We start from the raw sequence: 12,194 nt of genomic DNA, 5'->3' as shown, positions 1-12,194 counted from the left end.
GAGCAATTTCACACCTTTGTTTCCCTTTCCCTCAAATTTTCATTTATATCATTTCCCTAATTAAAATAACCAAAAAATTAAAATAATAAAATAATTTCATTAACCCATCGTCACATGTCACAGAGCTATCAGTCATCGGTCACTAGATTCGCAAATTGATATCATACAATTTTTTACGCAGCCCCTAATTATTTCCGACACGCAATACCGACAGGTGCGACTAGCACTACTAATACGACGCTGAGGGCGTTTCGGCAGAACGACCTCTAACTTATCGCTTAAAAATACAGGGTGCACTTTGACGATCTGAAGTGCGCAGAGGCGAAAGCGTACCACCGCTGCAGCTGCCATCCGTTTGGCCACTGCTCGGTTTCGTTTTGTGACTTGCTTCTCACCATCAATGTGACTTCATTGCACCTGCGGATGGCTCGTGGCTACTAGGTGTCGCATGCGCAGTGCGTGTGTTTAAGATGTCTCAAAGCTTACTAATTATATATAACTGGCTAAATAAATATAAACTATTTGTCACTTACAATTAAAGTTAATTATTATTGACTAAATAACTAATTAGCCTTGGTTAATAACTAACCATCATTGAGTAAATAACTTATTAAATTAACTAATGATCATACACCTCGTACTACATCGTTGATTACCTATCAGCACTGAAACCATCCTAATCCTTCTGAAGGATTCACAGCTGTCGCAGACGGGCGCACGAACACGCCGGCGAGCCATGAGCCATCAAAGCCTTTCGCCTTAGAATTCAGCCAACACTACCTTGATGTGTGAGTTGACAGCGTGAGCTACGGGAGACTCAAACAGCTCCATCGTTTTCATGGGTTTTGCACTACTATTACGAATTACACCTTCATTACTATATCTGGTATATTTCTTCAGTATATCAGTTATAAAATTCATAAAGGTGTAGTAGTATTAGTAGAAGACTTTTTTGAAGCGCAACACTTAGGCGCCTAATACAACGGTGGTCTGCTGAACGAGCAGGTGCTATTCTTCCTCACCTTCAGCAACGAGCCGGTGCACCCAGGTCCAGATATTATGAGAGGGGTGGAAAAGTAGCCCGATTCCAATGCAACCGGGTAGGAAAATAGGCAGTGAGAGAGGTTGGCATAATGGAAAGGGCAGTTGGGGTCTGAAGGATCGCGTCGTAATTTGCACAGATATAGCCACGTAGAGGTTATTAGTGTATTCAGCTGTATGTGCCGAAGGACGTGAGTCTACCGTACGGAGAGATTAGGATGAGTGTCAGGGTAGAGCTTGCGGTCTAAGCGAGCAGAATTGTAATACTCTGTGATGGTGGCGCGAACAGAGAGCCTCTACGCGCCCTACAAGGACCTGGGCTAGGGGAGGAACGGTGCCCAGTTAGAGTTTCACGGGCGAGCTGGTTTTCCAGCTAATTGCCGTCAATCCCCGAGTGTACAGGGATCCGTCGGAGGAAGCCACGGCAGAGCTACAGTGAAAATCGGCCTCGAGCTCCGTGTAGAGATGAGGTGTGAGATTGTTAGATTGAATGGCACGGACAGCCGCCAGTGAGACAGTGTAGAAATATACTGAGGCACAGGTGGGAAAGAGTGGAAGCGTTGAATGACATAAATGGTGAAGAGGACCTCAAGCGAGATAATATCCAGAGGCTGGAGAAATGAGACGCTAGTGTAAGTGATAGGGGTAAATCGATGAAGATGAAAGAGGACCTGGCTTCGAACCCGCGAGGAGCCACATAAGAGGCACATCTGTAAGCGACTCCATGAGTATTGAAGGGCGGACTTTGATCAGAGGCAGCAGCATGTCGGTGGCCAGCATGCAGGACTGGTGACATATAGCTGGAAGAGGAAGTGTATAGCCTCCGGCGGGGAAGGAGTTGGCAGAGGAACTGACTGGATGGAGGAAATAGCCTGGTTGAGAAGCCAGCGTCCATGAACTGTGCCGGAGAGGCTAGCTACATGTCGGTCGCGGTGAAGACAAATGAGACTGCAAAGAGGATGAAGGAGCCCGGTGGCATAACGCTTATCGCTGGAAGTGGTTATGGGAAGACGGAGAGCAGCATTATAAAGCCGTGAAGAGCTGTTGCAAGTGTGTCTATAGCTGGCTCTGAGTAAATGAAAGATATGGTATGAAGTAAAGGAATTTGTTAAGAGTCAGTGTGTGAGCCAGTCGACAGGCATGAACTTCTCTCAGGCCAGATGACCGTCTCACAATTCGGCGAAGTAAATGGGTGACAGACTGGCAGGCAGAAACAGCCGTATAGAGAGCCCGGGTATATTTAGCGCATGCAGAGGCATGTCATGAACGCGAAGTTGAGAAACGTTGTGGATTGGGGAGCCGCCCAAGGTAAGGGAGATCAGTGAGTTGTGAGCTCGTTGTTAAGCAGATGGAGTCAAAGTTAGGAGTTCTAACTTCTTGGACGCGGGAGACAGGCCTCCACGGTCAATAAAAAAAGAAGTGATATCCAAGCCCTGCTGAATTGCGCCTTCAACATGGGCAGGAAATCCGCCCGAGAACCACAGTAGGATCTTATCGGCGTAAAAAAAGTGCTGAAGATCGGGAATAGCCAATAACTGAACCGCGAGAGGGGCCATGGCGATATTAAAAAGGGTGGGCGAAAGAACGGCACCCTGCGGTGTACCACGGGTGAGACAGTATGGTGTAGAAGTAAAGTCTAATGCTCAGACTTTATATTGTTACGAGGCGGCAAGCCGATGATGAAAGGAGACAGAACATGACCGATGGCGGTGGTAGATGACGTTTAATGAATCGTGGCGGACCTAGCGCGAGCGCGCCTGCCCATGCCATTGTCCGCTTCTTCTTCGCCCGTAACACTACCCGGGGCCACCGAGCGATCGTCCCGATCAGTGGACGAAGAAGAAGTCAAAGTTGATCATATTTGTGACATGACGGTGATCTTGTGCGGACCGGTGAAGAAATAAGAGAAAGAAGGTAATGGCTTGCCGCCATGATGACCAATGAAGCCTGGCCCAAGAAGCTTTCGTTGACCCGGTCGCCAGGATTTGATGGCTGGGTCCTAGGTGCGCATCAAACAGAACAGGCGGGGGCAATGTCTTCATGTGTAGTGTTGTATCGGGTCGGTGGGTTCATCTGGTCGGCGTTTCGGGTCGGTCGGATCCTTCGGTCAGGTCTTTAATCTGCTGTGTCTTGAGATGTGTCCTTGCACGTGTGCGTGGCGTCTTAGGTCGGTGGGATCTTAAAGTTGGGCTGCTTGTGTTTCTTCGTGTCTTTTGGTCAGGGCGGCGGATTGGGCGGGGGTGGAGAACGGCGATGTGGCGTCGGGTCCAGCAGGCTGGGGAACAGCCAAGTGATGCGTCGTCCCAGGAACCCGTTGCCGACGGCGCAAGATGACACAGGGCGCCAAAGCTCCAGGCCAGGATGTCGAGTGATGATGATGTACCCCGCGCCTCCAACCAAATGTTACGGGGCGGCACGCCGATGATGAAAGGAGACAGAACATGACCGATGACGATGGTAGATGACGTTTAATGAATCATGGCGGACCTAGCGCGAGCGCGCCTGCCCACGCCATCGTCCGCTTCTTCTTCGCCTGTAACACTATGCAGGAGCCACACTCAATACGGGAATGATAGCGAAGAATATGGTCATGGCAGATACAATCGAATGCTTTGTGGAACATCGACTGTGATCAGGGCATGAAGCTGAGAGCTACCACAGGTGGAGAAAGTATCTTGAGGTATGAAAAAAGGTCCTGTGCAGACAAGTGGGGTCGAAAACCTAGGCTGGCATGAGGGAGCGAGTTCGAAGCCTCCAATTGCCCACTGCGCCCAGTAAGCGCCATTCTTTCCATTACTTTGTCGACAAAGGAGATGAGTTGAAATGGGCTGGAGATTGAAAAGGGCTAAGGGCTGCGGGCTTACGAGGAGTAGGAATGAGAGCATGAAGTGAGGAAGTCCAGGACGATAGCAGAGAGCCGTCTTTCCAGACGGTGTTATAGAGGTAGAGAAGGCTCTCTCTTGCGTTATCGGGAAGATTGCGAGGAGTGGAGTGATTCCATCTTTGCCGGGATCCAATCGAGTGACGTTAGCAGGAAGTGCAGCTTCAAGCTCGTCCCGGTGCAAAAGGGGCATCGCAGTAATTGCCTGCACAGCCGTCAAATTCAGGGTAAAAAGGGGACAAAGGGGGTGACAGATAAAAATCTGCAAGGGTCGTGAAAACCTCATCAGGAGCCTTTGTGGCTAGGGCTTTAGCGAGAGTCGGGGCAGGGGCGGGTTGTTACGAATGAGCGTGCGCAGAAGAACCCAGGTTGAATTTTTATGGAGCGCCGTGTCAAGATTTATCCATAGGGTATTCCCTCGAGAATCTTTAAGCTTAGCACAGTATGTTACGATATCATCTGGCAACTTTGAAAGAGAGGTCTGCAATTTGAAGTTGGTGGTTTGTAGTCTGGCTTTTATTAGAAGCTTTTTGCAACGCTTCCATAGCCTGATGAGATGGGGATCAGGATAAGAAGTGGGATATATAGCGGTCTCCGTGCCAGTAGAGGACAAAGTCGCTTGGAGAAGGGCATTAGTGTACTCCTCATAGGACAGGAAGGAGACAGTGAAAAACCTGCCACTGGGTATGTTGAAATCGCTGCTTGCGAGTGGGTATCCGAAGAGGGATGGAGATGGTAATAATCTAGTGGTCACTAAGAGGGGCCTAAGAGTCTAAGAGGTGAGCTTCCGGACGTGCAAGCTGGGTTTCGCAAGGGCAGAGGAACTAGCGACCAAATTGCCAACCTTCGCTGGATCATGGAAAAAGCAAGAGAGTTCCAGAAATCCATCTACTTCTGCTTTATTGATTGTGCGAAAGCGTTTGACTGCGTAGATCACAGCAGATTGTGGCAAGCTCTCCAAGAGATGGGAGTTCCAATTCACCTCATCTGTCTCCTCAGGAACCTGTATGAAGGGCAAGAGGCCACAGTCAGAACTGGGCATGGTCTTACTAATTGATTTCCGATTGAGAAAGGAGTGACGCAAGACTGCATACTGTCGCCCTGCCTATTTAACCTATATGCAGAGGGCATCATGAGGAAGGCCAGTCTGGACGAGTCTTCAGCTGGAGTGAAGATTGCTGGAAAACGTATCAACAACCTTAGATATGCGGATGATAATGGCAGAAAGCGAAGTGGAACTCAAGAGACTTCTGATGCGCGTACAAGAAGAGAGTGAGAAGTTTGGGCTTAAACTGAACATTAAAAAAACAAAGTTCATGGCGTCTTGCCCTATCAAGTCCTGGAGCATCAGTGGACAAGAAGTGAAAGCTGTGACAGATTTTGTCTTCTTGAGCTCCAAGATTACCTCGGAAGGAGACTGCAGCCATGAAATTAGGAGACGCCTGCTTCTGGGAAAGAGAGCAATGGTTAGCCTTGACCGCCTAGTAAAGAGCAGAGACATTAGTCTGCAACCAAGATCCGTATAACTCGTGCTATGGTCTTTCCAGTTGTGATTTATGGATGCGAGAGTTGGACTGTGAAAAAGGCTGACCGCCGAAAAATTGACGCGTTTGAATTGTGGTGCTGGCGAAGACTTTTGAGAGTTCCTTGGACTGCCAGAAGATCAAATCAGTCGATATTGTCGATCATAAACCCTGACTGCTCATTGGAGGGTCAAATTCTAAAGTTAAAGCTCAGCTACTTTGGTCATCTGATGAGAAGAGAGGAGTCGCTGGAGAAAGATTTGATGTTGGGAAAGGTTGAGGGTCGCCGGAGAAGGGGTAGGCAGCGAACGCGATGTTTAGATGGCATCCTCGAGGCACTGCAGATGAAGTTATGTGATGTTAGGAAGATAGAGACCGGAAAGCGTGGCGTGACATGGTCCATAGGGTCACGAAGAGTCGGACACGACTGAACGAGAGAACTGAACTGAAAGAAGGGTCTGGTACTATATACCACTGAGGTGATACAGGACCAGAGCAATTAGTGACGTCAGGGGTTTTATGGTACTGGATGTATGTGCACACACTAGTGTGCACTCCGGAATGCTGAGGAGAGGGAGGTAAGCTTGCTGGAGCCATGGAGGGGAGTAGGCGGCCGGCACGAAAGGTCCGTGTATAACCCATAGTGTTTCGGTGCATTAAAGTCTCGGCATAGAAGTGCAGCCATACGAGAGGGCAATGCACCAAGAAATTTACCTAGGGCCGTAAAATGTATGACGTGAGGGGGGATGGGGCTTGTAGAAGGAGAACAGTGCCACGCTTAGGTGAGCATGAAGAAAATAGTAGAGGGTTCCCACTAAGTAGGATTTTAGCAATGAGGGAATACCCACGGCTGCTACCGAGAGGTCACGACGAACGTGGATAGACGATAGGAGGTTAGAAGCTATCGACAGAAATGCCTGGTAGCCAGGAACATTAGCGGAACAGCGAGTTTTTTGAAGGCGGAGAATGTGAGGCAGAAGGGGCAAAGTAAGAAGATATAGGTGTATAGGGGCGCGGTTAGTATTAAGACTGCGACAGTTCCACTGAATTATATTGAGGTCTTTCATGTTGACATCTTATTAATTTGATTGCGCTGTGACAAGCCATCGCGTTTCTCGGGGGAAGGGGCAAGAGCAGCAGTGATGATTTGCTGTGAAGTCTGAAAGGTGGAGATCAAATTAAGCATGCGTTTGACTGCACATTGACCTGAGGGTTCAGGCGATTGAATTTGGCATCAGTCTGGGTGATATACTCTTCATGCTGTTTGAGGCAGCGGTAATGGTCAGATTGGTGTTTGAGACAGTCTGCGATGAGTGTATCTATGTTAGAGAATTTGGAATCGATTCTAGCGAGAAGCTGATCTATGCGAGCCTCAGGAGCATCCAGGCGGCGATCGATACTGTTGAGATATTGTTTGAAGGGTCGAATGGCTACTTGTAAACTAGCCACACGGAGCTCGATAGTATCAAAGCGATTATGATATCGGCTGTGTAGATCTCTAGGTCCTTTATGAGACTTGCGGTGGAGAGGTTGCTTTGGACACCATGAACGACACTGAGGCAGGACATACGAAGTTTGATAGAGTAGGAACGGACATTCACGAGCTTATCAGTAAGGTTGATGTGGGCGTTATGCAACAGAAGGTGGTTGGCGGTGAGGTCAGAGGTGGTTTTCAGAAAGACCAGGTTCAGCACTTGCTTACTTTCGAGGCTGAGATCACTACTGGAGCGTTCAAAGAGGTTGGTAGCATCGATTATAGTTCTAAGCAGTTCGTACGGTCGGGTGGAGGGGGAAAGGGTGCCAGAAGGGAGCTGGAGTCTGACCGATATTAAGTCCAGGCGAGGTCTGGCAGGCTTCGTGTCCTTGCGAGTGGCACTGACCGTTTTCCAGTTGTTGTCCAGCGATGGAGTGAAGTCCATGGTCGGGCGGAGGGCAGCAGCCGTGAAATCGAGCGGGTCAGAAGAGGCGTCTGCCGTCGCCTCAATAAGACGAGATGAATATGCAGCAGAAAACGTAGCTGGCGGGCGCTGGGGCTGCAGTAGAGGCACTTGAGACGTGGACTCGGGGTCGCGCGTGTGAAATGTATGGGCGAGGATCAGCGGTGATGCACCGGGTGCAGCAGTCCCCTGCGGCGGGTGCAGGGCACGGTCAGGCATGCCTTGAAACGCGGGCTCGGAGGCGCGCGTCATAAAGTTATACATCACTATAGGACTAGTCATTTGACACCAACCGGAATCTCCTGCGACAAACGGTTTGGCTGAAATGGCCATTTGAAGCTACTGGGAATGGACTGTTTGTGCGCGGAAGGTCTTCAGTGCAAATGCCGCAACTATTTGGGACCTCATCTCAGTCAGTAATTTTATCTCCCGGAACATTCCAGGCCATTTGACACATCGAACATTCTGGGAAACTTTCTGGGAAATGGGAAACATCCTTTCGAACATGCAAGTTGTGTACTGTGTGAATTGTATACAAATATTTCGAATTATAAACACATGCGCTATACACTGAAAATTTATTCATTATATCATATATCACATAAGCATGCACATCTCAGACAAATAGTATGTCACCCCCCGCAACCCTACGTGACAAGCAGCCGTACTGGCTCAATGGCTTCGAGGCAGAAAGGTCGTCGATGCGACTCTCACACATACTTTAGACTTTCAATATGCAATACTATTCTTTGGAAGGTGCCGAATTAAGTGACAACATGACTATTCTGCGTAAAAAGGCAGATCCCAAAACGTTACTTAAACGGTGGTCCTGATGGTTATCCTGCTTCGATGGCCGATATTCTCGCAAATATAATGGAATGGAAGATATGCTTCGCAGTCGAAGCACTGTGCGGTTGTTGTTTCTGTCCGCCTTGATATATATTTTATTAAGGCTAAAGCTTTTAATTCCTCATCGTTGTCTGCAGGAGCTGTCGGCAGAGGCTGCCGACCGAGTGTGTCACACTTTAGAGGGAGATAGTTAAACCTAAATAAATAACCCTTGCCTCCACCGGCAATCAAACCTCCATCTCTTGGATCCTCAGATTAGCGCTTTGCCAACTGCGCCAAACCCATTTTTATTTCCTGTTAACAATAAAAATTACAGTTGAGCAAAGTCAAAGCATTATACCACGAAGAGCTCTAGCAAAAAATAAGGCTTCACAAAGTTTCAAAATTGCTTTAGGTTGGTCAGCTCGCCTAAAACTGGCATCCATTCAGGTTTCTCACTTTGGGCATTATAGAGCGTTCAGGTAGTTTATACTTTCAATGAAATATTCCATCGCGGCGCGAGCATACAAGTCTGCGTGTCTCACAGCCATTCTCGTTTTCCATACACTGTGAAGGCAAAGCAATATGAATACTTTATATGGCACATCCACTTGATTATGGAGATGCAGGAACCGTATACCCTATGGTGTAATTGACAAGTCTTTTTTTAATGTCATTTGCAGGATATCTTACAGAAAAACGGCATCCCAGCAGTCAAGAAGAATAGGGTCTATGTTTTCTGGTTTACGATAAATCACGCAGTCCCCCGACCATGGGACAATGACACATTTTCTATCAACTACGGTTTAACAGGTAATGTACCACTGTGTAATATAAAGAAAAAACGCATTGCGTACGACCGTACTGGCATCTTTTTAACTCTTTTGAAGGCATGTTTATCCTCCCCTCTATAGTGTAATGATCGATAATAGGGCACTGGCATCATTACATCAAGCAAGTCCTTATTCAAGGGCTTTTGGGTTACAACACTTAGGTATTCCATTAAGAATCGCACTCTTAAAATCTTAAAGGGAGCCATAACCTCATGCAAAAAAACAATCGTCTTCATTTGATGTTGCTAGAGGACACCGGTAAATAGGGTAAGTCTTGGCTTAGTCTAACTTGGAAAACCGTACGCAGAAAAGTGTTGGTTGGTTACTTCAAAAATAAATGGGCCAAACCGAGTTCTCCACTTTTAAATGAGCTAAACTACTTTGAGCGACTCGTTCTATGCCAAACCGAACTCCAGACGAATACCGCTAGCAATCTGCGAAATTTCTGGACACTAACCCTTGTCCTGAATAATGCTTGCATTATATACCATACTTTGGCAACAATGAACTAATTACACACAGTTGAACGCGAAAACAATGGTAAATAAAGGCCACAATACTTTCTTGTTTTAGACTGGACACGTTCACGTTCATCATTTTAGCAATATTTCGTATCCTTGTAGTGTTCCAGTGGCAATCCAAGGTACCCCGCAGGTGTGACAGACCAAAAAATATTTTCGAGAAGGGAAGGCGCGTTGTGCCAGACCCCATGCCACAGCCCCAAACATTTATCCCTGTTTACTTCGCTGGCTGTTTGCTTGCAAAATTCAGTATAATCTTTGATTGCTTCTGAAACGCTTTCTGTACCTTTAGTGCGCTTTATTTAGTGTGCTTTCCGTAAGTCTAAATCCTCGGATCCTTTCATTCTCCATTACCTTTTGAGCGAAACTGTTCAATATATATAAATGACAAATAACAGAGGAGAAAGTGAAGATCCTTGTATAACGGAGAATCTTATCTGAAAGCTTTCTGTGACTTCTTTATTTGCAATAATGCTAGTGAAACAATTTGCATAAGCCATTGCCCGCCCCTAATATGACAGCCTATTTTTACATGATCCAGTATTGAAAAAATTTTGTGGATAACGTTCAATTTCTCTTGTCTACGGTGAGGGTAGCTGATTCCGCGAGTGACAGATACTACGCCTTTAATTGCCTGTAAACGAACTACAGAACGCCAGTGAACTTTAATGCGTTCAATGGAATACTAGTCGCGTTCAACAAGAGGCGTGCCATGTACCGTCAGGACTGGTCTTGACGTCACCAGGAGAATAATGCAAGCACTTTGGGGAGAGAGGGACCCTCGACCATAATCTGGCGATGTGCTAGCTCCCCAGGGGCTAAAGTAAATATAAATTGTAGAGACGTCTGGAAGCCGTGCTACGGAGAGAGGTCCCTGCTCCACAGCAGCAAGCCATCCACCTGGCAGAAGTTGTTACCCCGCCGGAGTGGCGCAGTGGTTACGGCGCTTGACTACTGTTCCTAAGGACGCGGCATCGAATCCCGGCCTCGGCGGCAGCTTTTCGATGGAGGCGAAAAGCAAGGAGCCCGTGTGCTGTGCGATGTCAATGCACGTTAAAGAACCCCAGGTGGTCGAAATTTCCGGAGTCCTCCACTACGGCGTCTCTCATAGCCTGAGTTGCTTTGGGACGTTAAACCCCACAAACCAGCCAACAAAGTTGTTGTTGTGGCTGTAGGAAGAAGGAAAGGAAAATGCCCGGGCCTGCTACTGGCTCTGTAGCTGAGCCACCTCCGCTGCCTGCGCTGATTTATTTATAGGAAGGGAAAGGCGCGGTAACTGTTTCACTTGTTTTTTGTGGACGCCTCAACCGCGCCGTAACGGAAGGGAGGAAGGTAGGAGTAAAAGTGGAAAGAGAGAAAGAGGAGCCATAGTGGAGGACTACGGAGTAATTGCGACCACCTGGGGATCTTTAACGTGCGCTGACATCGCACAGCACATGGACGCCTCTTCGTTTCGCCTCCATGCAAACGCAGCCGCCGAGGTCGGGTTCGAACCCGGGTAGTCCGTCACAGTAGTCGGCCGTCTTACCACTGCACCACCCCGGCGGGGCCCACCTCCGCTGCCTCGTGCAGACAGAAGAGAAAATAGTGAAGAAAGAAAAGGAAGAGGGAGAGAAAGACGCGCGCCGCAACAACAGCTGCCATCCACCAACAAAACGGTGGCGGGTGCAATGACGGCCTATAACAGATAAAAATTATGTGGCAGGCCAGCCCCCGCCGCAAGCGGCGGTGACCCACCTGTCCCAGCCCCATCAGGGAAGGACCCTCGTCAAGAAGCCGCGAAGAACGAAGACCTCTTTGCCTGCTTCTGATCGCGGAGGTCCCGGTGACACAACCGGGCGTCCGATCCAGGTGTCCGTGCGGCGGCTTTCAATTCGCGCTTCCACGAACGCCGCACCACAAAGCAAACAGAAGCAGACACAGATCTCTAGGTGGCGTTAGTAGAGCTGGCAGCAGCGGCATTCCAAATTGATTTACAGGATAGAAAAGGCGCAGTATCGGTCACAAGTCTGCTGAGACGCATGTACCACGCCGTGAAGGAAGGGAGGAGGGTGGGAGTGAAAGAAGAGAGGGAGATAGAGATGCCATAGTGGAGGGCTACGATCCACTGCGCTACAATGGCTTTCGCCTCATCACACTTAAATGGTCCAAAGTGCCATCTAGACGTTTTTGCCTTTTCGACTCAGTTTCAGCTTCATATAGAAAATACCTGTACGCGACCTTCGAAACCGAAAGAGGGGTGGTGAAGGGTGGCAGTTCCTGGCCCTGAATTACTGAAATTGCTGAATCACTTCTAATAGCAACTTCCGCATAGTAAGAGCCGGCGTTGTGTTGAGGCATTGCATAAGCAACTTGCTGCGTCCAATTTCTCGAGATATGACACCTTCATAAGTTCAGTGTTTGCCGCGTGAGAAGTCTTCGGATTTCCATCGCCTGTAAAGCCAATCACAAGGTATTTTGACGGATCATACATTAAATTTCTTTCCAGGTCTGTTTCATCAAACATGAGATAACATGCTTTGTCTTGTACTGGCCAATTTTTTGCGGCTGCTTTTATCGAATTCATTGCACCGGAAATAATGTAAGGTGTCATTGGGATGTCTGACAGCCAGCGCCTCAGTGTTCTCGCA

The sequence above is a fragment of the Amblyomma maculatum genome, chromosome 2 (genome assembly GCF_055883805.1).
Source record: "Amblyomma maculatum isolate TAMU_Amacu chromosome 2, ASM5588380v1, whole genome shotgun sequence".
Taxonomy (NCBI): Eukaryota; Metazoa; Arthropoda; class Arachnida; order Ixodida; family Ixodidae; genus Amblyomma; species Amblyomma maculatum.
The sequence above is the reverse complement of the archived record's forward strand: the minus strand, read 5'-3'. Positions refer to the sequence as shown.